At 48.0% G+C, this 19,961-nt stretch overlaps 1 protein-coding gene across 9 annotated transcripts in view; it reads right to left on the bottom strand.

Annotated features, from left to right (window-relative positions):
• The window catches only part of HAS3 (hyaluronan synthase 3), a 113,182-nt gene that overhangs the window by 32,066 nt on the left and 61,155 nt on the right, over positions 1-19,961 (bottom strand). For 6 of the 9 annotated variants that reach the window (XM_074405449.1, XM_074405447.1, XM_074405451.1 and 3 more), the window contains exons 3-6: positions 14,088-16,822; positions 9,031-9,243; positions 8,207-8,414; positions 4,747-4,818 (exon numbers count right to left, since the gene is read on the bottom strand). The gene's annotated coding sequence lies outside the window, so the exon portion shown is untranslated. The remainder of the gene's footprint in view (positions 1-4,746; positions 4,819-8,206; positions 8,415-9,030; positions 9,244-14,087; positions 16,823-19,961) is intronic. The other 3 variants (XM_074405431.1, XM_074405434.1, XM_010350697.3) reach the window with 3 other exon arrangements.

Raw genomic sequence — 19,961 nt, 5'->3', positions numbered from 1 at the left:
GAGCGAAACCCCTTCTCAAAAAAAAAAAAATCAGGTTTAATAATATATTAATAGGTTTGATTTTTTTTTTTTTTTTTTTTTGAGACGGAGTTTCGTTCTTGTTACCCAGGCTGGAGTGCAATGGCACGATCTCGGCTCACCGCAACCTCCGCCTCCTGGGTTCAGGCAATTCTCCTGCCTCAGCCTCCTGAGTAGCTGGGATTATAGGCATGTGCCACCATGCCCAGCTAATTTTTTTTGTATTTTTAGTAGAGACGGAGTTTCGCCATGTTGACCAGGATGGTCTCGATCTCTTGACCTCGTGATCCACCCGCCTTGGCGTCCCAAAGTTCTTGGATTACAGGCTTGAGCCACCGCGCCCGGCATAGGTTTGATATTATATTAAAATCAGGTGGTAGAACAATGAATTTTTTTTCTCTGAAATTTCTATTAATAAGTAAAACAATTTTGTATTAAAAAGGTATTTTAAGGCCAGGCACAGTGGCATGTGCCTATTGTCCCATGTACTCAGGAGGCTGAAGTGGGAGGATTGCTTAAGTCCAGGAGTTTGAGAGCAGCCTGGACAACATAGAGACCCCATGTTGCAAAAAAACTGAAGATAGGCGGGGCGCGGTGACTTACACCTGTAATCCTAGCACTTTGGGAGGCCGTGGTGGGCAGATCACAAGGTTAGGAGACCAAGACCATTCTGGCTAACATGGTGAAACCCTGTGTCTACTAAAAATACGAAAAAAAAGGCCGGGCACGGTGGCTCAGCCTGTAATCCCAGCACTTTGGGAGGCCGAGGCGGGTGGATCACGAGGTCAAGAGATCAACGAAACCCCGTCTCTACTAAAAATACAAAAAATTAGCTGGGCATGGTGGCGTGTGCCTGTAATCCCAGCTACTCAGGAGGCTGAGGCAGGAGAATTGCCTGAACCCAGGAGGCGGAGGTTGCGGTAAGCCGAGATCGCGCCATTGCACTCCAGCCTGGGTTAACAAGAGCGAAACTCCGTCTCAAAAAAAAAAAAAAAAAAAAAAAAAAACAACGAAAAAAAAAAAAATAGCCGGGCATGGTGGTATGCACCTGTAGTCCCAGCTACTCAAAAGGCTGAGGCAAGAGAATCACTTGAGCCTTGGGAGGCAGAGGTTGCAGTGAGCTGAGATCATGCCACTGCACTCCAGCCTAGGTGACACTGTCTCAACAAAAAACAAAACAAAACAAAACAAAAAACATAAATTCTGAGTTTACAGGACTTCCTTATAAGCTAGGAGCAGGGTGGGGTGCAGTCTCTATCATACATGGATTCATGTGAAAAAGGTTTGACAACCTCAGTTTACAATGAAAGCAGCAAATAAAGCAGGAGGGCCAGGGTTTAGGATTTGTGGTAGCCAAAACTGGAGTAATTTCCTTTATTTAAATTCCTCCCACTGAAGGCCGGGCGCGGTGGCTCAAGCCTGTAATCCCAGCACTTTGGGAGGCCGAGACGGGTGGATCACGAGGTCGAGAGATCAAGACCATCCTGGTCAACATGGTGAAACCCCGTCTCTACTAAAAATACAAAAAATTAGCTGGGCATGGTGGCGCGTGCCTGTAATCCCAGCTACTCAGGAGGCTGAGGCAGGAGAATTGCCTGAACCCAGGAGGCGGAGGTTGCGGTGAGCCGAGATCGCGCCATTGCACTCCAGCCTCGGTAACAAGAGCGAAACTCCATCTCAAAAAAAAAAAAAAAAAAAAAATTCAGCAGGGAAAGGCGGGGTCTGCAGAACTGTGCCAGCTCCTCCGGCACCTTTGAGGGAATTACAAAAAGGCACGTGGTTTGGCTGGCACACCCCAGTTGGGGCAGCTCACATTCACCTCACTTCCTCATTGAGGACCATAACGTCCTGGGCAAGGAGGGGAGGCACAGGCTAAATCCAGCTCTAGGATTCCCCTAGTAGGAGGCTTTTCCCTGAAGAAAGGATTGCCAAGCCTGGTGATGTCAGCAATGTCCTCCCCGCCAGGAAAGTCCCAGGGAGAGGTTCTCTCCTTTGGGCGTTGTAAGCCTACTCCCACACAAGGGTCTGCAGCACACACAGGTACAGTTATGTGACACAAAATGGACACACAAGTGCATACACACTTTCCCAGACTGGTGGAACACAATCCCCGTCTACACTTAAGGTAACCTTGTTCCGAATTTGTTTGGCTCTTGCTATGATAACATCAACCACAATTCTTCTTTTTTTTTTTTTTTTTCAATCTTGCTCTGCTGCCCAGGCTAGAGTGCAGTATTGCAATCATGGCTCACTGCACCTTTGACCTCTTGGTCTCAAGTGATCCTCCCACCTCAGCCTCCTGACTAACTGGGACTAGAGGTGCACACCACCACACCTGGCTAACTTTAAAAAAAATATTTTCAGTAGCCAGGTGCAGTGGCTCACACCTGTAATCCCAGCACTTTGGGAGGCTGAGCCATGAGAATCGCTTGAACCTGGGAGGCAGAGGTTACAGTAGTGAGCTGAGATCGTGACACTGCAGTCCAGCCTGGGTGACAGAGTGAGACACTGTCTCAAAAACAAAAACAAAAAACTTAACAATGGACTAAAGAACTGTCAAGCCAGAGGGAACAAAATAAAAGAAGGAAAGATGTGGATTTAATCTGGAAATTAGGAAGGAGAGCCAGGGAGAAACAGAGGAACAGGATCAGATGGGCAAGGTGAGTCCCCAGGTCTCTCCAATGCACCTGGAATTAGATTTCAGCAACCATGTTGTTCACTAAGTTGCTGTCTGCTTTTTTTTCCCCAGGAGAACTGGCAAAAACCCAGCCAGTCCTAGCCTGTGGGAGGACAGAGCTGTCAAGACACCTTGGATTCACTTTGTTTTCTAAAGGACAGAACTTCTGTTCTGTGGGGGGCTTTCCCTACCCAAAGGATAGGGAAGAGTAGTCTCTAGAGGCTCATGACGGGTCTGAGCTGCTCACTTTTGGGGAATGGAGTCCCCATTACTCTCTCTCACACCACCCTGGTCTTGGCCACAGAGAAAAACCTACAACATAGCACCTTGTCCTTTGATATCTCGGATCAGCCAAAACCTCAGGTCTTTGAAACCTGAGCATTCCCATTCTCTTCTCTTCACAGACAGCCTAATTTCAGGCTGGCCTTTCTCTAGGATTAATATGGTCGCCAAGTTTTGAAGTTTTGAAGGTGGTGTGTGGTCCAATAAAGGTATGTGTGGGTGTTGGGGATGAGGGTGGCTCTAGAGACTCTGGAAGTGCAGAGCAGGCTGCTTTGTTCTCCCCAGCACCAGGTGGCTACCTGTGCGTGTGATGAGACATTAGAAAAACCCCACCCAGGAGCTCTTCTGAGCTGGCCCCTGCTGTTAAGGTAGACAGTAAAATAAAACCTGACATCATTTAATAAACCACTTAAAGGCCCAGGAGCTTTCCTAGTTCCCCAGAAGAGAGGTGCTCCAGTCGCTCCACTCCAGCACCACACCCACTCTGCAAACCACTCTCCCCTGAAATCAACAGATCCTGCCCTCAGCCTCCTGCACTCTATGCTGGAGTTAGGGGCTGGCCAACTGGTTGACTTTCTATTTGCAAGACTTGACTTCTCTGGACCTTATTTTTCCCTTCTCCAAAGAGGGCCATTAGCCCAGCTTTTTTTTTTCTCTCTCAAGGAATTACATGGGACTAGAGCTATTAACGTATGTATGCTTTGAGCTTCTAGCAAGGAATAACCGTTAAAAGTGCTATACTGGAGCCGGGCGCGGTGGCTCATGCCTGTAATCCCAGCACTTTGGGAGGCCGAGGCGGGTGGATCACGAGGTCAAGAGATCAAGACCATCCTGGTCAACATGGTGAAACCCCGCCTCTACTAAAAATACAAAAAATTAGCTGGGCATGGTGGCGCGTGCCTGTGATCCCAGCTACTCAGGAAGCTGAGGCAGGAGAATTGCCTGAACCCAGGAGGCAGAGGTTGTGGTGAGCTGAGATCGCGCCATTGCACTCCAGCCTGGGTAACAAGAGTGAAACTCCGTCTAAAAAAAAAAAAAAGTGCTATACTGTAGGCTGCGGACAGTGGCTTATGCCTATAATCCCACTATTTTGGGAGGTCAAGGTGGATGGATCACTTGAGGTCGGGAGTTCAAGACCAGCCTGGCCAACATGGTGAAACCCCACCTCTACTAAAAAATACAAAAATTAGCTGGGTGTGGTAACATGCGCCTGTAGTCCCAGCTACTCAGGAGGCTGAGGCAGGATAATGACTTGAACCTGGGAAGTGGAGGTTGCAGTGAGCCAAGATTGCACCACTGAACTCCAACCTGGTGACAGAGTGAGACTCCATCTCAAAAAAAAAAAAAAAAAAATTAGCTGGATGTTGTGGCGTGTGCCTATAATCCCAGCTACTCAGGAGGCTGAAACAGGAGAACTGCTTGAACCAGGAGGCAGAGGTTGCAGTGAGCTGAGATCGCACCACTGCATTCTAGTCTGGGTGACAGACTGAGACCCTGTCTCAGGAAAAAACAAAACAAAAAACAAAAATAATACACTGTTATTCTGAGAATGACATCTGAAAACTGAAGTCCTGCTTATAGGAAATGAATGGGAAAGCAATAATCTTCAAAGAAGAAGACATTTCTGGAGTTCATGGGAAGACTTGCTACATTTTCTACGTTACACACTTGCCACATGGCTTTCTGCCTCCTCTGCTCCCAGGAAGGCAGTCTTAGATGTTTGCGATTTTGGCCACCGTACAAAAGAAGCCTTTCCATAAGCAACTTACCAAAGCTGCCAAAGTGCAGGAGCAGGTGGGCTGTGGAGCTTTAACACACCTCCTCTCCAGCTTCTGGGCAAACTACAAGGTCAAACACAAGAGGTATAATAAACCTTGGTGTCTGAGGTTGTTTCTGTGGTTGTTTTCCCAGAGATGGTTTTGCTATGTTGCCCAGGCTGGCCTCGAACTCCTGGGCTCAAATGATCCTCTGCCAAGGCCTCCATCATGCCTGGCTTGAGGTTGGGTTTTGGTGTACTAGGACACTATTTTGAGGCTACTTGGGCTAAAGCTTAACTTGACATAGATGTTCCATTTAAACAAGCAGGGAATCACTTTTTTTTTTTTTTTTTTTTTTGAGATGGAGTTTCGCTCTTGTTACCCAGGCTGGAGTGCAATGGCGCGATCTCGGCTCACCGCAACCTCCGCCTCCTGGGTTCAGGCAATTCTCCTGCCTCAGCCTCCTGAGTAGCTGGGATTACAGGCACGCACCACCATGCCCAGCTAATTTTTTGTATCTTTAGTAGAGACGGGGTTTCACTATGTTGACCAGGATGGTCTCGATCTCTTGACCTCGTGATCCACCCGCCTCGGCCTCCCAAAGTGCTGGGATTACAGGCTTGAGCCACCGCGCCCGGCCTGGAATCACTTTTTGTGTGTGTGACAGAGTTCTGCTCTGTCATCCAGGCTGGAATACAGTGACACAATCTTGGCTCACTGCAACCTCCACCTCCCGAGCTCAAGTGATTCTCTTGCCTCAGCCTCCCAAGTACCTGGGACTACAGGTTTGTGCCACCACACCCAACTAATTTTAATATTTTTAGTAGAGATGGGGTTTCACTATGTTGGCCAGGCTGGTCTTGAACTCCAGACCTCAAGAGATCCACCTGCCTCAGCCTCCCAAAGTGCTGGGATTACAGGCATGACCACTGCACAGGAATCACTTTCTTTATCACCACTTACACTAAGAACAGATTGTAACCATTTGGAAATCTAGTGTCTATGTATTGAGAGCAGCAAGCACGATGGGAAAAAGCACAGCCTTTGGAGCCAGACTGCTTGGGTCCAGTACTGGTTTGGCTGCTTCTTATTGGCTATGTAATTTGAGGCAAGTAATTAGCCTTGTGTGTGCCTCAGTTTTGCTATCTGTACAATAGAGTCATAGTAATACCTATCTCACAGGCCCAGTGTGAGGGTTGAAGGGACTAATATGTATCAAGTGCACGGAAGAGCATAATAAGCTCTTTAGAGTGTTAACTATAATCATGATCTTGACATACAGTGATGCAGAGGTACAACCATTCAACCTGGGCTTTCCAGATGAACCCAGTACTTTAAGGGGCAATCAGATCTTATGTTCCAAGTCTGGTTTGGGAAGTATAGTCATCATTCTAGGGACATTCAAACACCATGAGAAGGCATACTCTATATACTAAGGGCAGAGTCTCAAAGGTGAGAAACCTCTTTTAAATAGGCTGCAGGGGCTCAGGATTTCTCTCCCAGATGAGTACTTGTAAGTCACTAACTAGTAATTATAAGCCCCTAATTAGTATTTGCAGCTGGGACATGGCTGCTGGTGGGTGTAACTTGCAAAGCATATTAGCGTGTCCCTGTTGGTGGTTTTGGTACACAGAAAACTCCAGCCTTGAAGATTTCCTAGTCTTGAATTATTTAGAGAATGCTATCAACACTGCTTTGAGACTGAACTTGCATTTCATGGGTGTTAAAGCAAAGTCAGTTGAGGGTGGGGGAATGTAGATGGGTACAAACGTTTTGGGGGACCTTTTGGTACTAACATTTGAAATGGTTATACTCTTTTGATCTGGCACTCCAACCTTTTAAGACCTATTGCATAGAAACATTTCAGTATGCAAAGTTATGTCTGGGAATCATTGAAAAACTATTGGAAATTAGAAACAAGTCAACTGAATCATCAATGAACAAATTCGTAAGCTGCAGTTTACCCAAACAATGGAAGCCAGGCTATCATCACAAAGGAGGAGATCTGAGTACGGATATGAGTGTCAAAGGTTTATGACTCAGAAAAAATGTGGGACACTCTTTGTGGCAATAAAATATGGTAATAAATAAAGATCTAGAAGGATTTTGCACCAGTTTGTCAGTGGCAATCTTGGGTAGGAGCTGACGTGAGATTGTGGGAGTTTTTCTTTCTTTGTAAATACAGTATCTATTGGGTAGCAGCAAAGCACAGTGCTAAGAAGCACAGCCTCTGGAGCTATACTACCAGGGTCCCAGTACTGTTTTGGCTACTTCTTACTGATTATGTAATCTGGGCAAGTAATTCTCCTCTTGAGTGCCTCAGTTTTCCCATCCATAGACAGGGTCATAGTAAGACCTATCTCAGAGTGTGAGAGTTAAGGGAATTAATATGTATCAAGCTGGGCGCAGTGGTTCACACCCGTAATCCCAGCACTTTGGGAGGCTGAAGCAGGTGGATCTTTTGAGTCCACGAGTTCAAGACCAGCCTGGGGCAACATGGCAAAACCCTGTCTCTACTAAAAATACAAAAATTAGCTGGGCATGGTAGCACACCCCTGCAGTCTCAGCTACTCGGGAGGCTGAGGCAGGAGAATTGCTTGAACGCGGGAGGCAAAGGTTGCAGTGAATTAAGATTGAACCAGTGTACTCCAGCCTGGACAACAGAGCAAGACTGTCTAAAAAAGAAAAAAATTTTAGCTGGGTGAGGTGGTGCATGCCTGTAGTTCCAGCTACTCGGGAGGCTGAGGTGGGAGGATCACCTGAGCCTGGGAAATGGAGGTTTCAGTAAGCTGTGATTGTGCCACTGCACTCCAGGCTGGGCGACAGACAGAGACTGTCTGCAACAACAACAACAACAAAAAAAATACCAGGCACAGTGGCTCATGCCTATAACCCCAGCACTTTGGGAGGCCAAGGTGGGCAGATCTCATGAGGTCAGGAGATCGAGACCATCCTGGGCAATATGGGGAAACCCTGTCTCTACTGAAAAAAACAAAAATTAGCTGGGCATGGTGCCACGTGCCTGTAATCCCAGCTACTTAGGAGGCAGAAGCAGGAGAATCACTGGAACCCAGGAGGTGGAGGTTGCAGTCAGCCAACATCATGCCACTACACTCCAGACTGGTGACACAGACTTCGTCTCAAAAAAAAAAGAGCCAAGTGCACATATTACAAACTATTACAAATTACATATACATTAAACTTGTTTGAATTCACATCACGTATCATCTGAAAATGTACACAAATACATACAGCAGCTGGGGCACTGTACCTGCAGGCTGTATACCGCTCCTTAGACTGGAGGGCAGAGGGCTGGCATGGGGAAGGCGGTAGGTAGCTCTGAGCATGTGTCAGTGGAGCTCAAATGCCTTCTTGGTGGGACCCACGAGTTGGGGTTCATGTGTATATGTGAGTACCTGAGTTTGCATCTCAAACTGTACTCTGCTTGAAAGGCTTTTGCTTCTATACTCACTTTGGGGTCGAGAAGCTTCATTGTATTCAACAGATGTTCAAAACATTTCATGAAGGGTCTTCCGATGTAGTAAACAGGCTCCTGGCTGCGACCCAGCAGACTTGGAGCCAAATCCCACCAAGGGAGGATGCCAAGAGCTTGGCTCCCTGTTCTTCAAGGTCGTTGTTAAGAATCAGACAAGCTTCTGGATGGAAAATGACTTTCCAAACTAAAGGAAACACAAACACTGATCTTGCAACTCTGTGTTCCAAAGAACTGCAGAGGGCACTCGGGGGGAGGGGCACAAAAACGGAGGCCTGGTAGCATGGGGCTGCTGACTCCCTAGAAGAACTGGGGAGGGACAACAGAGGGGGATGCCTCCAGTGGTTAAGTTTCAGCCTTCCAGGGCTGATGGTGGGGTCTGCATTCCCTCCTCATCTTCCCAGCCTGTGCAAAGGGCGCTGAGCACAGCCCTGAGCTCTGCCTGCAGGGAAGAGGCAGCACCGGGTATTGTAAGGAGCAACACAGGTTCCCAACCCCCAAGCGGTGATTCAGTTCCAACAGAGTGGAGCATGGCAGGCAGAGGTGCCGCGCACTGCAGTGTGGCTGCAGAGCTTGCTGAGGACACAGCCAGGCCCTCTGAGGTCAAGGATGCTGCTGGGGGAAGGGAGGTATTGGGGAAGAAGACCCCCTTATGGTCAGGGAAATGTGGCACCTCTCACAGCTCCCGTTTCTAATTCTCTCCCTTTGCCAATCCAGCTGAGATTTTAATTTCTGTGCAAAGATTGCAGAAGCTTATCTGGTTTTGCACAGGTCAAATGACCCATCTCTCGACTTATTCTTACCAATTGATCCACTTTCACATGTTGTAGCCAGGCCTCCAATGCAGCAAACAGCCGGGCGAGAGGCACAAAAAGGCAGGTGGCAGGCAGCGCTTCATTCAGTCACCGTCGCAGACAAAGAGACAGAGCAGGTGGATGGACCCAGGGCAGATCAACACACTTGCTCTCCTCTTTTTGGGCCAATGAGGAGAAATGGCTGCTACCAGAAAAGAGGAGCTGAAACAATAGTCACCGAGACCAAGTTGGGGGGTGGCATGAAAAGGGCTGGGCATACTGCTTCCTTTTTATAGAGGGAAAAAAACTGGTTGGGGTATGGTTATATGCAATTCTTTTATTTTTCCATTATGGATACAGGGTCTCACTCTGTCGCCCAGGCTGGAGTGCAGTACTCCGGGACTCAAGCAATCCTCCTACCTCAGCATCCCAGGTAGTTAGGACTACAGGCATGCTACCATCACGCCTAGCTAATTTTTGTTTTTATAGAGATGGAGTTTCAACATGTCGCCCAAGCTGGTCTTAAACTCCTAGGCTCAAGTGATCCACCCGCCTGTGCCTTCCAAAGTGCTGGTATTATAGGCACATGCCACCGAGCCTGGCTTGTATTTCTTATTTTACAACATTTTATCATCTTGGCCTCAAAGCACTCTCCGTAAACAAGCTGAAGAGGCTGCATGGCTGGGCACAGTGGCTCACACCTGTAATCTCAGTACTTTGGAAGGCCAAGGTGGGCAGATCACTTGAAGTCAGGAGTTTGAGACCAGCCCGGGCAACATGGCAAAACTCTGTCTCTACTAAAAATACAAAAATTAGCCAGGTGTGGTGGCACACACCTGTAATCCCAGCTATTCAGGAGGCTGAGGCAGGAGAATCGCTTGAACCCGGGAGGTGGAAGTGGCAGTGAGCTAAGACTACACCACTACACTCTAGCCTGGATGACAGAGTGAGACTCCATCTCAAAAAAAAAATGGAAGCTGCAGGTGATAAAAGGTCTGTGGGTGCCCTCCTCGTTCAAAGTGGCCCCTAAGGCTCAATGTGATCACCCACTTCACTGCCCCTCCACCTTCCTGTTACTCACTCTGCTTGGACCACACTGCCTGCCGCCCTCTCTCCTGAGACCTGCTGTCACCTCTGGGCCTTGGCACTTGCTGTTTCCATTAGCTGGAAAGCTCTTCCCCCATTATTTTAGTACTCACTAATTTACTTCCTGATCCTTACTCAAATACCAACTTCTGGGCAAGGCTACCTTTGGACAACAAATTTCAACTTACTGTTCCCACTCTCCTCCTTCCTGACTTTATTTTCTCCAACTTTTACCACTTGAATTTTTTTTTTTTTTTTTTTTTGAGACGGAGTTTCGCTCTTGTTACCAGGCTGGAGTGCAATGGCGCGATCTCGGCTCACCGCAACCTCCGCCTCCTGGGTTCAGGCAATTCTCCTGCCTCAGCCTCCTGAGTAGCTGGGATTACAGGCACGAGCCACCATGCCCAGCTAATTTTTTGTATTTTTAGTAGAGACGGGGTTTCACCTTGTTGACCAGGATGGTCTCGATCTCTCGACCTCGTGATCCACCCGCCTCGGCCTCCCAAAGTGCTGGGATTACAGGCGTGAGCCACGGGATTACAGGCGTGAGCCACCGCGCCCGGCCTTTTTTTTTTTTTTTTTTTGAGACGGAGTTTCGCTCTTGTTACCCAGGCTGGAGTGCAATGGCCCGATCTCGGCTCACCGCGACCTCCGCCTCCTGGGTTCAGGCAGTTCTCCTGCCTCAGCCTCCTGAGTAGCTGGGATTACAGGCACGCGCCACCATGCCCAGCTAATTTTTCGTATTTTTAGTAGAGACGGGGTTTCACCATGTTGACCAGGATGGTCTCGATCTCTCAACCTTGTGATCCACCTGCCTCGGCCTCCCAAAGTGCTGGGATTACAGGCTTGAGCCACCACACCCGGCCAAATTTTTTTTTTTTTTTTTTTTTTTTTTTTTTTTTTTTTTCCCCAAAAGCTGGAGTGCAGTGGCACGATCTCAGCTCACTGCAACCTCTGGGTTCATTCAAGTGATTCTCCTGCCTCAGCCTCCTGAGTAGCTGTGATTACAGGCACATGCCACCACACCTGGCTAATTTTTGTATTTTTAGTAGAGATGGGCTTTTGCCATGTTGGCCAGCCTGGTCTCGAACTCCTGACCTCAAGTGATCCACCTGCCTCAGCATCCCAAAGTGTGGGGATTACAGGGGTGAGCCATTGTGCCTGGCCCCACTTGACATTGTTTATCTTACTTGTTGTCTGTCTCCCTCTACTGCCTCATAAACTTACAGGTGCTAATAAGGTGCTCGATACCTAATAGGCGCTCAATAAATTGTTGTCATTGCCTTTGGTTTGCTTTCCTACACCCCAGTCCCTGGGACACTGGCTGTTACATGGGGATGGGTGGGCAGAGCCAGGGGAAAGCAAAGAAGTGGAGGACGGATTGAATAAACAAAACAAGGGTGGGTTACAGTGGCTCATGCCTGTAATCCCAGCACTTTGGGAGGTTGAGACATGTGGATGACCTGAAGTCAGAAGTTCAAGATCAGCCTGGCCAACATGGCAAAACCCTGTTTCTACTAAAAATAGAAAAAAAAAACAGCTGGGTGTGGCACCTGTAATCCCAGCTACTCAGGAGGCTGAGGCAGGAGAATTGCTTGAACCCAAGAGGAGGAGGTTGCAGTGAGCCAAGATTGTGCCATTGCACTCCAGCTGGGGCGACAGAGCAAAACTCTGTCTAAAAAAAAAAAAAAAAAGGAATTGAAGCAAGGGATGTGGAGGAGGAGATTGGGAAATTATGACTGTGGAGAGACGATAAGGAGCAAAGCCAAAGTTAAGAGATTTCTGACTAAATAACAGAGAACTTAGAGAAGGGCAAGTTTGTGCCAAGAAGGAAGAAAAACAAAGCAGAAAGGGGAAACTCTCCAGAATGCTCAGGAAGTCTAACCTGAAAAAGCAGTCCAAGCTTGGGCAGAAGCCTGGGGTCTGGCTGTAGCCACGAGTGGGGCCTCTGCATGTCTCTTGTGGCTGAGCCATCCCCTGCAGGGCAAGGGGGTGGAGGATGGTGGGACTGGGAAGAGGAGGAAGAACCTAGGAGAGGAAAAAGCAGAGGAGGAGGCACAGAGCCAAGCAGAAGGGTGAGTGAGTGCCACAGAGGAGTCTAGGAGAGAGGGTGCTGGGCTGCAGAGGGTGCTGAAGGTGAGGGGCTAGGGGAGAGCCTCAGTAGGCCACGTGGAGGCGGCAGCAGAAGGGCAGTGGGAGGCGGGAAGGTGATCTCTGAGGGAGAAGAGCAGAGTGGGGGTGGGAGACAAGACACACCTCACAGGTTCCATGCAGGGAAGTGTCACTTTGTTTCCATGTATTTCGCTTTTGAGATTTTTATTTTTTTATTTTTTTGAGATGGAGTTTCGCTCTTGCTACCCAGGCTGGAGTGCAATGGCGCCATCTCGGCTCACCGCAACCTCTGCCTCCTGGGTTCAGGCAATTCTTCTGCCTCAGCCTCCTGAGTAGGTGGGACTACAGGCACGCGCCACCATGCCCAGCTAATGTTTTGTATTTTTAGTAGAGACAGGGTTTCATCATGTTGACCAGGATAGTCTCGATCTCTTGACCTCATGATCCACCTGCCTCGGCCTCCCAAAGTGCTGGGATTACAGGCTTGAGCCACTGCGCCTGGCCTGAGATTTTATTATTCTAAAGTTTTCACATTCTTTCCCAAAGGCTTGACATTCATACACATACACATACACACACACACACACACACACACACACACACACACACACACCCTATATAATACAGAAAATCAGGAAAAATTTAATAATTTAGTCATGTTTAAGAGAATTACATTAGGGCCCAGTGTGGTGGCTCACAGCTATAAACTTAGTGCTTTGGAAGGCTAACAAGGGAGGATTGCTTGAGGCCAGCAGTTCAAGACCAGCTTGGGGAACACAGCAAGACCCTGTCTCTACAAAAAAAATTAGCCAGGTGCAGTGGTTCCAGCTACTTGGGATGCTTAGATGGGCAGATTGCTTGAGCCTAGGAGGTCAAGGCTGCAGTGAGCTATGATCATGCCATTTCACTCCAGCCTGGGTGACAAAGTGCAACCCTGTCTCTTTAAAAATGTAGGCCAGGCATGGTAGCTCATGCCTGTAATTCCAACGCTTTAGGAAACTGAGGCAGGAAGATTGCTTGAGCCTAGGAGTTTGAAACAAGCCTGGGTAACATAACGAGACGTCACCTCTACTAAAATTTTAAAAATTAGCCAGGCATGGTGGTACACACCTGTGGTCCCAGCTACTCAGGAGGCTGAAGTGGGAGGGTTGCTTGACTCCAGGAGGTCAAGGCTGCAGTGAGCCGTGACTGCACTACTGCATGCCAGCTTGGGCAACAGATTGAAACTCTGTCTTAAAGGCCAAACATGGTGGCTCACGCTAGTAATCCCAGCACTTTGGGAAGCCAAGGTTGGCAGATCAGCTGAGGCCAGGAGTCTGAGATCAGCCTGGCTAACATGGAGAAATACTGTCTCTACTAAAAATACAAAAATTAGCCAGGCATGGCAGTGTGCACCTGTGGTCCCACCCAGCTACTTGGGAGGCTCACACTTGAACCAGGGAGATGAAGGTTGCAGTGAGCCAAGATCATGCCACTGTACTCCAGCCTAGGTGCCCTGTCTCAAAAAAAAAAAAAAATCAATAAAGAGTTAGGCATAGGCCGGGCGCGGTGGCTCAAGCCTGTAATCCCAGCACTTTGGGAGGCCGAGGCGGGTGGATCACGAGGTCAAGAGATCGAGACCATCCTGGTCAACATGGTGAAACCCCGTCTCTACCAAAATACAAAAAATTAGCTGGGCATGGTGGCGTGTGCCTGTAATCCCAGCTACTCAGGAGGCTGAGGCAGGAGAATTGCCTGAACCCAGGAGGTGGAGGTTGCGGTGAGCCGAGATCATGCCATTGCACTCCAGCCTGGGTAACAAGAGCGAAACTCCGTCCCCCCACCAAAAAAAAAAAAAAAAAAAAAGAGTTAGGCATAATGGCACATACCTATGATCCCAGGTACTCAGGAGGCTGAGCAGGGAGGATTGCCTGAGTCCAGAAGTTGAGAATAGCCTGGGCAATGTAGTAAGACCCCATCTCAAAAAAATAAAGAAAGAACAGATGTTTTTAGTCACTTGCCAAATAGTTCAAATTAAGAGGTGATCTATAAATAGAGATAAAGGCACTCGAGGGTTTTGCACTAGAGTGTCTTAAACTAATCAAGGTGGTCAAATAGGATCTGTCCTCAGAACTGGAATGCAGTTAATGCAAATGAAGTTGTAAGTGAAATGGATTGTGTAACACATTCGATCTGCTAATCTGAAGTGGGTTGTATGGAGTCTACTTAAAGCAAGGCCAAGAAACAACAATTTTTATTGTATATCCAGCTGGCCCAAAGGAGATTCTCCTTAGATTTGAAAGCCACAATGGCAGTTTTCTAGACATCCTTGATTCAGAGAATAGGAATTAATCCAGCTACACTAGCTGAATGGAAATATTCCTTAAACACACCTAGCTAGGTTTGTTCCAATTCTTTGCTCACTAAGCTAACTTGTGATCCTGTTCATAAGGTGGCCTCTTTAAAGGGTTGCCACCAAGGAGCTTCTGAACTCCGAACCATGTCTCTGATCTGGCCTGAGAGAAATATCCTGTTGTTAACTGGCAAATGGCCATGTTTGTATATAGATCCTTCAGTCACTCGAGCTTTTGCAAACTGCATTTTGGTCCCTATGGGTCTGGTCACCCCAGAGAGTGGAACAAAATCCTGTGATAAAATTCTGTACCTAAGCCCCACAAAGCCCAGGACTGATCAAGCAGCTCTGGGTTAGCCTCATCAAGGTGTTGACAACATAGAGGGCTGATCTGAAGCAGCCAGCCAGTATCTCCTTTCTGTTATCTCTTTTAGCTGCAAACAAAATGCAGCGGCCAAAATACATCAAGAAATAAAGTGGAGACCACCGTGCTATAAGTGAAATTGTTTCAACAGCCCTGGCATCAGGCCGCCAGCATGCAACACACTTTCCAGCCCGAATTTAGTGTGAGCCCATTGTCTCGGCATTCATCTTTCTGAAGGAGCAGAGCACAGAAAGCAGGATGTAAACTCTCTGGATGCTTGTGGTTCTTTTCTCCTGATAATCAGGGCAACTCTATGCAAACAGCAGCAGAGGGAATGAAGAAAAATGGCCTGGGAGGACAAATACAGGGTTTACCCTTCTTCTCTGGCAAATGGCCAGAGAAGGGCCAGAAAGCAGCTTGAGCCTGGGAGGTGGAGGGTGCATGATCATGCTACTGCACTCCAGTATGGGTGACACAGTGAGACCCTGGTCTCCAAAAAAAAAAAAAAAAAAAAAAAAAAAGGCCAGGTGCAGTGGCTCACGCCTGTAATCCCAGTATTTTGGGAGGCTCAGGCAGACAGACTACTTGAGGTCAGGAGTTGCAGACCATCCTGGCCAACATGGTGAAACCCCGTCTCTACTAAAAATACAAAATATTAGCCAGGTGTGGTAGCACATGCCTGTAATCCCAGCTACCGGGGAGGCTGAGGTGGGAGAACTGCTTGAACCTGGGAGGTGGAGGTTGCAGTGAGCCAAGATCATGCCACTGCACTCCAGCCTGGGTGACAGAGCAAGACTCCATCTCAAAAAAAAAAAAAAAAGAAAGAAAAAAAAATCAATAAAGAAGTTGAGAATAGCTTGGGCAATATAGTGAAACCCCATCTCAAAAAAAAAAAATCAATAAAAAACAGATGTTTTTAGCCACTTGCCAAATAGTTCAAATTAAGAGGTGATCTATAAACAGATATAAAGGTACTAGGATGCTTCATGAGGCACTGGAGGGTTTTGGACACCCACAGACTTCCTGAAAAGATAATGTGACTGGCTGCAGTGGCTCATGCCTGTAATCCACACTTTGGGAGTCAACCAGCTTGATTCTCCTTTCTGGGCATCAGAGTCTCTTCGACTCCACAGTGTTCCATCTCGACACCAGAGGACCAGATTTAGCCCTGTTCTTTCCATCCAAAATAATTTTATTCCATTTTGCATTATGTAATAACTATTTCCTTCCCCTCCCCACCTCCAACTGCATCTCCTACTCTGAAATTGGGCAGCCAAGGGTGACCAGCTCTGCTTCTCATTTTCCTGAGGAAGAAGAATCTCAGCCTGAAAGAATGCAGAGCTAGGTGATATATGGGTATATGGGTGGCCAACCTCTTCTCCCCAAGTTGCAAGAGAGTGGGCAATTAGTCAAATTCCATCAGTCATGTTAAAATATACTTCCACCAAGTAGACATCCTTCTCTCAATGCTACAGGACAGTGAAAAATGTGCAGAGTAATGAGATTTGTCATTTTTTTCTCTTAACTGCACACCCTTCAGGCTGGATACAGGAGGGCTAAACAGATGCCTTAGGAAGGAACCCTGAAGACCCAAGTGACCAGCACCATAAAGCCACTCCTAGGGTCAGCCATGCTGCCAGCACTCAAGAGGCAGCAGGGCCACCTGCTGGAAGGCCTGGCACTCCGGCTGCCTGGCCCTGCCTGCCTCCTCCATGTCCTTCGAGCCAGGTCTAAGGCAGGACCACGATCTTCTTCTCCAGCTTCTGTGGAGGGAACAGGAAGTTTTTCATGATGTCATCCAGCTCTTCTAGGGCCAACTGGGCATGGAGTTTGGCCACGTCATCGGGCTCCAGATGCACCACGTGCTTCAGCAGGTGGTAGAGGTCCTTGAGGACGTCGCTCAGCACCTACATGAGAGAGACAGCCATGACCAACTGTCTACTGTGCCGGCATTTATCCGTATGACTGAACTGCCCTCTCCTCCTGCCTGAGGAGATCTGTGAGGACACCCACAGACTTCCTGAAGAAGATAATGTGCTGGGTATAGTGGCTCATGCCTATAATCCGCACTTTGGGAGGCTGAGGCAGAGGCAGGCAGATCACTTGAGTCCAAGAGTTTGAGACCAGCCTGGGCAACGTGGCAAAACCTCATCTCTACAAAATATATAAAAATTAGGGCTGGGCATGGTGGCTCAAGCCTATAATCCCAGCACTTTGGGAGGCCGAGGCGGGTGGATCACGAGGTCAAGAGATCGAGACCATCCTGGTCAACATGGTGAAACCCCGTCTCTACTAAAAAATACAAAAAAATTAGCTGGGCATGGTGGCGCATGCCTGTAATCCCAGCTACTCAGGAGGCTGAGGCAGGAGAATTGCCTGAACCCAGGAGGCGGAGATTGCGGTGAGCCGAGATCGCACCATTGCACTCCAGCCTGGGTAACAAGAGCGAAACTCCGTCTCAAAAAAAAAAAAAAAAAAAAAAAAATTAGCCAGGTGTGGTGGCACATGCCTATAGTCCCAGCTACTTAGGAGGCTGAGGTTGGGAGGATCATTTGAGCCTCGGAGGTCAAGGCTATAATGAGCTGTGATTGTGCCACTACACTCCAGCCTAGGCAGAAAAAAAGAAGATAATGCATGGCCATCTCGGGTTAGAGGAGGAGGCAGGGGTGGCACTAGCCCTTATACTAAGATAAGCTTCCCATTGTGTTTCTCACTCACTCCATGCCTAGCTACATGGCCTTGGGGCTTCTGCTCCCCTGACTCCCAAGTCCAATCATAGATCCCAGACCCTGTCATTCAGTCCCAAAGCATGGCAGAGACCTCAGGACTACAGACAGGCAAGACTGCCCAGATATGGTTGCTCTTAGAGCAACTGATGACCAGCATTTTCCTCTCCAGTGCCCCATAAAACCCTATGTCACTTCATGAACAGGCACCTATTTTATGAAACCCAGGAGGCTATTTATTGAACAATCATGCCTTTCCTTGCCCCTACTATAAAAGTCTGCCACCAGGCTGGGTGCGATGGCTCACCCCTGTAATCCCAACACTTTGGGAGACCAAGGCGGGCGGATCACCTGAGGTCAGGAGTTCAAAACCAGCCTGGCCAACACAGTAAAACCCTGTCTCTACCAAAATACAAAAATTTGCCAGGCCTGGTGGCTCATGCCTATAATCCCAGCTACTCAGAGCTGAGGTAGGAGAATCACTTGAACCCCAGGAGGCAGAGGTTGCAGTGAGCTGAGATTGAACCACTGAACTCCACCCTGGGCAGAATGAGTGAGATTGTCTCCAAAAAAAAAAAAAAAAAAAAAAAAAGTCAGCCGGGCACGGTGGCTCAAGCCTGTAATCCTAGCACTTTGGGAGGCTGAGGCAGGTGGATCATGAGGTCAAGAGATCGAGACCATCCTGGTCAACATGGTGAAACCCCGTCTCTACTAAAAAATAAAAAAAATTAGCTGGGCACGGTGGCGCGTGCCTGTAATCCCAGCTACTCAGGAGGCTGAGGCAGGAGAATTGCCTGAACCCAGGAGGCGGAGGATGCAGTGAGCCGAGATCGTGCCATTGCACTCCAGCCTGGGTAACAAAAGCGAAACTCCGTCTCACAAAAAAAAAAAAAAAAAAAAGTCTGCCACTACAGTTTCCATTTTTCATGACCAATGCTCCAATTTTATGGTCTGATATGGAATTGGGAGGGTGTCAAAAGTACCCACTCACAGGCACTCCTATTTCTCCACAAAATCCTCCTGGCTTGGGAGCTAGAACTTCTAGCAAGAGACAGGTTTCAAAGGAAGAGGGAAACAAAAGTAAGGCGACTGAGGCCAGGAACGGTGATTGACGCCTTTAATCCCAGCACTTGGGAGGCCGAGGTAGGTGGGTCATTTGAGGTCAGGAGTTTGAGACCAGCCCAGCCAATATGGTAAAACCTTGTCTCTACTAAAAATTTTAAAAAATTAGCTGGGGGTGGTGTCTCGCACCTGTAATTCCAGCTATTGGGGAGGCTGAGGTTGCAGTGAGCTGAGATAACATGACTGCACTCCAGCCTGGGCGACGGAGAGACTCTACTTCAAAAAAAAAAAAAAAAAAAAAAAGAAAGGCCAGGTGCTGGCTTACACCTGTAATCCCAGCACTATGGGAGGCTGAGGCTGTTGGATCACTTGAGGTCAGGAGTTTGAGACCAGCCTGGCCAACATAGCGAAACCCTGTCTCTATCAAAAATGCAAAAATTGCCGGGCGCGGTGGCTCAAGCCTGTAATCCCAGCACTTTGGGAGGCCGAGGCGGGTGGATCACGAGGTCAAGAGATCGAGACCATCCTGGTCAACATGGTGAAACCCCGTCTCTACTAAAAACATAAAAAATTAGCTGGGCATGGTGGCGTGTGCTTGTAATCTCAGCTACTCAGGAGGCTGAGGCAGGAGAATTGCCTGAACCCAGGAGGCGGAGGTTGCGGTGAGCCGAGATCGCGCCATTGCACTCCAGCCTGGGTAACAAGAGCGAAACTCCATCTCAAAAAAAAAAAAAAAAAAGCAAAAATTAGCCAGATGTGGTGGCGGGTACCTATAATCCCAGCTACTCAGGAGGCTTAGGCAGGCGAATCACTTGAACCCAGAAGGCGGAGGTTGCAATGAGCTGAGATCGCGCCATTGTGCTCCAGCCTAGCGGACAAGAGCAAGACTTCATCTCAAACAAACAAAAAAAAAGTAAGGAGACTTAGGGACCATCTGGTCCAACTAGGGACAGGGGGCAACCGGACTACAGGGGGTCATGTGACTTGTCTGCAGCTACTTGTAAACTTACTTCTGATTCAGGGCTTTTTGCCTCTAATACTACTTTTTTGGGTCATGTACTATTTTAGGTCCTTTCTATATATGATCTAATTTTTCTGCCAGTCATATAGAGGAAGTTTATTAGCCCCATCTTATAGTTGAGGACACTGAGGGTTAGAGGGTTAAGGCTACTCAGCTAAAAAAATGATGGAGCAAGGTTTCCAACATCTAGAGCCTGTGCCTATATTTTTTATTGTATTATTTTTATTTTTTTATTTT

This window comes from Saimiri boliviensis, chromosome 1, assembly GCF_048565385.1.
Source record: "Saimiri boliviensis isolate mSaiBol1 chromosome 1, mSaiBol1.pri, whole genome shotgun sequence".
Classification (NCBI taxonomy): domain Eukaryota; kingdom Metazoa; phylum Chordata; class Mammalia; order Primates; family Cebidae; genus Saimiri; species Saimiri boliviensis.
The sequence above is the reverse complement of the archived record's forward strand: the minus strand, read 5'-3'. Positions and strand labels throughout refer to the sequence as shown.